The sequence below is a fragment of the Ceratotherium simum genome, chromosome 32, assembly GCF_057802395.1.
Source record: "Ceratotherium simum simum isolate JZ-2026a chromosome 32, ASM5780239v1, whole genome shotgun sequence".
Classification (NCBI taxonomy): Eukaryota; Metazoa; Chordata; class Mammalia; order Perissodactyla; family Rhinocerotidae; genus Ceratotherium; species Ceratotherium simum.
In genome coordinates this window covers 29147844-29153843 of record NC_141931.1, presented here as the reverse complement: position 1 = coordinate 29153843, position 6000 = coordinate 29147844, and positions in this window count along the sequence as shown.

Sequence of the window (6000 nt, the reverse complement as noted above, 5' to 3'; positions counted from 1 at the left end):
CATGGGTAACCCAAATGGGAGGAGAAAATCCACCAACACCTGCCAAATGTGGACTGTTCAAATCTGGTTTCCTATGTAACAAAAAATTATACCTTTTCCATTTTCCAGGGCATGTGACAAGACCATTAGCAGCCACCCATGAATAAGTAAAAACTCCGACCTCAGGTAGGTCTCTCTTCAGGGCATCCTGGGATGGTCAAATTGACAGGATTCAACCTTGTCAACTGAGCAGAGCCCTCTGTCCCATCCTGGTCAGGGATGCGCTAGACGTGGGTGGAATGCTGCCACTCACCTGGGAGCTCCATTCTGTATAATTGTGTCACTGCCATTGTCCTAAGAGGCTCCTCAGTTTGCCAAAGGAGCAGGTAGAGGGGGCACCTCCACCTCTCCATGGTCACAGGTGAGGAGCTGAGCATAGGGAAAGTCATCCTCCTTGAGTTTGTCCCTGTCCTGAAGGAGCTATTGCCATTTAACAAAGTGTCACCAGCTAATTGCTCCCAGCAACTCGAAGGAGGTTTCCAAAGCACTTCTTCAGTTATGCTCAGAGATGCAATCGCCAACCACACTGAACAAGTCCAAACTCCACCACAAGACTGACACCTGCGCAGATGGGCCAAGAAGTGCCCAAGGGTTACCTTTGCTTCATTTTAATGTGAAGATGTCTGCCCCATGAGGAGCTTAGGCCTTATTACCATAATATGTGATGTATGTGGAAACATGTTTTCAAGCTGCACCTTCAAGAGCGAATACCCACCTCTACATGTGATGATGAAACTTCCCTTTTGAATACTCATTCGCCTTCCAAAATAAAAGGTACCAGTTTTCCCTTGCTTGGGAGCCACAGCTTTGGAAACAATTAATTATTTTATTGTGATTTTGTTCTTTTATCTATAATAGCCCATTGTTAAAATTTCTAATTGAAAATGTATTATTTGTGAAGAAATAGGTTAAAATTTACTTTTAAATTCCGTGGACTTACAGATTTTATTGCACAATTGACCACTATAGGGATGGATAACTTTTCCCTTCTTCTCTTCTAGGTTCCTTGGCTGGTCTAAGAATTAAATTGACATAAGACAGATTGAGAGGAGAAAAATAAATTTAATTTCATACATACAGGAGCCCGTAATAATATGAGATTCAAAGATGTGATCAAAAGAGGAAGGTTTTATACCTTTTAGACAAGGAAACAGTAAATTTGTGAAGAATTGACAAGACAAAGAGGTTTGGGCTTGGGGCAGCAAATGAGTGAGGAAGTAACAAAGTTTGTTTATGCAGCCTTCTCGGGCCTGAATTCCCTATCTCTGGAGATAAGGAATTCTAAGCTCCTGGTATAGGTAGGGTAATTTCACATGGGAGATTTATTTCCTGCTTTCAGACGTACAAAGGAGGGTCTGAATGTCATTCTTGCACCACTATTTCTTAAGTAGTTTTAATTCAAAATAATCAATATGCCAACACGGCATATTTTGGGGTGGCATATTCCACTCCCTTTCATCACAATGCACTTCTCAGCATGTGCCAGTCTCATATATTTAGAGTCCTAAAATGCCTCCTTCTGGACCTGCTTGATCATCTCTGTTCAGACCTCTCCCTGTTCTTACACTTTGACTTCTGATCTTGGCCCCACTGCCTAGAACTAATTCCCTCTCTGTCTTGCTGAGTTTAGAAATTCATCTGAGACCTTTGAGCTTGCAAAACCAGCTCAGCTACTTTGTTCTCCAGGTCACATGAGGGACTGTGTGATTATGAAATACCTGTTGATATCTTGTGGTCTTTGATGCAGACTGCCTCCTTGGCTCAACCTCCCTCTCTGAAATTCCCTCAGTACTTATTCTCAATGTTGTTCAAACTTGAGTTTCTATTTGCCTACTGATTCCTCCATTTTATTTTAGTTTCTTTTAAACAACTTCCTTAATGAAGAAACTATTGACATAACAAAATATTAGTGGCTGACGGTACCTCACAAGGTAAGAAATATAATACATTAAATTGGAAATAGTACATGAACTCATACCTTTAAAATAATGTTTCCAGCTCTGTTTTTCCTAAAGGAGGCAAAGAGTATCCAGCAGCACATTTACTCAGCACCAATTTCATGTGCAACGCTAATGATCAGAATTTGGTCCCTAACTCTATTTCCTCTGAAAGAAATCTGCCTTCTTCACAATTGGCTACTTTTATCTTGCCTCGGGAAAATTCAGGACAGAAATGAATATTGTGTTGTTGCCGGAAATCAACACTGGTTACAACGGTTGCCAGAAACAACTCTGAAAAAACTGTGGAAATCTTGCTAGACCAGTTGTGACAATTTCAAAGTGAAAATAAAGTTAGCGTTGTCATTTGAAAAAAGTTGATTCTATGAAAAGCCATGAGTTTCTAATTATACTGACAAACAGAAAACTAAAGATGAAGTTTAGGAAAAAGCAATTGAAATGTAAAAGCAGGATGAACAAAAATAAAATATACTTAATTTCTTACTTATTTTAAAGAGTTAGAGAAGGTAAATGTATGTAAGTAATTTTTCTTCTTCTGTGTTAAAGTCAGGTTCTAAAATAGAGCCATGTATTTCTCTGTTTTTGTAAGCAGGGAACTGAGAGCAAGCCAAGCATTTCTGAAATGTTCCAAGTACAGGAGGGACTATCAATCCCATCTGGGCCACACCAAAGGAACGTTAAGCATTCCCAGGGTGAGTTACATTACCCAAGGTAAAGCAGAGTTCAACGGTATGGAAGAGAGGTCATTAAACATTAAGGGTTATATAATGCTGATAATTGGAAACAGTAAGAGGCGTGTCCATTAAGGAGACACAAGGTTGCAAAAATACTAAAACCTACGATAAAGGCAAAAAGGTATGGGCATTTTACAAATTTTGTAGAAAGTAAAGTTTTACCATAAAAACAGAAGTCAATTTGATGATCAGTGGCTTGGATAGGAATCATTCTGAGAGAGGCAACCGTCCCAGTGTCCTACTAAGAATCAATCAATCATCCAAGTTCAGCAATCTGGGCTAAATGTTTTGTTCCATAAAACTTTCTTTGTGAATATTGAAAGTTGAAATTCACATAGTTTCTGTATTATGAGCTGCGTCTATGGGTCATAGCTTTTGAATCTCTGCTCTACCTAATTAGTAGAGGTAATTATAATATCTATAATTGTCTTTCTATAGATTAGTATTTTTTAAATTGTGGTAAAATATACATAACATAATATTTATCATTTTGACCATCCATAAGTATACAATCCAGCAGCATTAAATGTATTCACAATGTTGTAGAATCATCACCATTATCTATACCCAAAATGTTATTGTCATCACCAACAAAAACGTTGTATCTGTAAAAGAATTTCCTTTTTGATTGTTCAGTATTGATGTACAGAAGCACAGCTGATCTGTGTGCGTTCATCTTGTACTCTGAAACTCTGTTAAATTTGTTTATTAGCTCTAGTAGTTTGCTTGTGGATTCTTTGGGATTTGCTATATGTAGGCTCATGTTATCTGTGATTAGAGACAGTTTTACATCTTCCTTTTCAATGTGGATGCCTTTTATTTCTTTTTCTTGTCTAATGGCTCTAGCTAGAATGTCTAGCACAGTGTTGAATAGCAGTGGTGAAAACGGGCCCCTTGTCTTGTTCCCAACTTCAGGAGGAATGCTTTCAGTCTTTTAACATTGAGTATGATTTCACATGTGAGTTTTTGATCTATGGCTTTGTTGAGAGATTAGCTAAACAACCCCATACAATTGCTGCCTCAGCACCCACTTTGCGTGGCTAAGTGATTTGCAGGGGCCCAAAACTGATTTGAGCCCCCCAGACCAAGCACATATCCTAGAAAACGAATGTCTATGAAAGCAAGCAAGGCTCCTTTAAATCCTCTGGAAGCCACTTTAGCCAGTGGGGTATGAACCAACGTCACAGCTTCTGTTTCCACCTCAGCAATCAGAAGCAGCAACCCATAATCAAACACAGAACACTCATACATGGAAGACAGGTTCCTTATTGCCCATCCTGGCTCCAGCAAGCCTCACAAGAACGTCTGGTTTCCATCCTCATATTAACTGTTATTTACCAGCAAGCTTTCTCCTGGATGTGGCAAGCTTTCAAAGAGATCCCAGAGTTCCAGAATCCTTACTTCACACAGACTACCCACACAATTGTTGTCTAGGTGGAGAGATGGATTCCTGGTGCTTCTCAGCCTGCCATGAAGTCACTCTGTACAATATTTGGGCTTTCCTTGATGGTATCATTTTACTTTCAGATCTAGTAAGATTATTGAAATCTCAGGATGACACTAAAATATAGAGCCATATCCCTAGATATTTAAAACTAAACTAGAAATAGTGAAAAAATAAAGTCTTTTGAAACAAGTTTGTGTTGGTATAGTAATATATTTTACAATCATTGCTTTCATATGTTTTCCTACAGTTTGTTTCATTAGTGATGTTAAATTTTTAATTCCAACACAAACTGTTTCAGAGATATGATTTTTTAGAAATTTAATGAATTTTTCAATAGTCAATAAAAATTGATTTCCATGTATTGATTGGTGGAGTAAGTTTAGTCTACTTATCATGAAACTAAGGATAATTAATTGCAGATTTTATCCCTCTCCAGACATAACAATGCATTAGACACATTGTACCACTGTCAAAGGCTTTATTAAGTGATTCTCTGACAAGGTAAGACCTAGTGCTCTATATCTTGTGACATTTGTCAAAACTGTCTAGAGTGTCATCCCACCTTCCCTTTCAGCATTCTGGTCCCCTATCTTTAAGCAACTCTTACTCCCATCCTTCTAGCTGTCTTATTGTGCAGAAATGTGTTCAGAGTGCAAGATAATTCCTGTATGCATAGATTCTGTGAAAGGGATATTGCCTTATGTACGAGGCCAAGGGTTGTAGTGTCTGTGTAATGTGAGAGATTAAAGCCTGGGATATTGCCATTTGGGCTCTTTAAGTTTGCCTGCTTTGTCAGTCTTCTTTGGTGTGTGCAATGCTTCCACACCAAAGAGTATACCTGGGATAGTTAGGGCTCACAAGTGGTGTTGGAAGAATGATGCAGGCAGGGTAGGGGTGTCCTTAATGAGAAGAGGAAATCCCACAGTGATGGGGAAGCAAGTGATTGATAGCTGATCTATGGGAAAGGGGATCATAAAATAGATGGGCTATGAAGTGGGGGACGTGGAGGTATCCGTTCCATACTACACCCAGTAGCCCATCTCTGGAATGATCTGTAAGAGAGGGTGATGTGAAGTGAAGTACGTGACATATGAGTCAAGAGTTGAGGGAAGAGGACAGTAGATGGGACAGCACAGACACAGACTGTGCATAATTGGTGCTGTCTGCTAGAGGGGTTTTGCACTTCACCCCTAGGGAAGATTGTGGTAAACAATTAGTGAAAGCCTGGATGGGGTGAGAGGAATACATGATAGAGGGCAGATGGACATTGACTGTGGTGTTGATATTCACATAAGTCATTGCTGACCTAGACATCGGCTGGGTAGATGAACGTGTGGTGGTTCGGTAAAGACATTGATCACGGAAAGTCCAAGTGACAATTTGTTTAAAGGCCTAGTTATGATCTGAACAAGATGGACATGTATGTTGGTGGTGCTGATGTGGCAGTAGGGAAGAGCAGCAGGGGGAGGATACGGTCAGGACTTGAGCTGTACAGGGTGGCATGGGAGAGCAGGGATGGGTGTTCTCTATGGAAGGAGAGAGAGGGGGTGTCAGTGGAGATGTCGTGTTGGAATGCATATTCACTAGTGTAAGAGGGAGAGAGTGTCAGTGGTGTCCATGCGATGGCATGGGTATCCTCTAGTGCTAGGAAGAGTGGTTATTAGTGGGGCCTCCTGCTGGCATGGGTATCCTCTAGTGTCATTGAGAGGGTGGATGTCAGCATTCACGAAGTGGAGTTTGACATCTCCTCTCTTAGTGGTTCACACTGGTCCTGAAGTCAGCCCTGGGGCAATTATTTCTATTTCCTGCAAGGGAGCAGAGA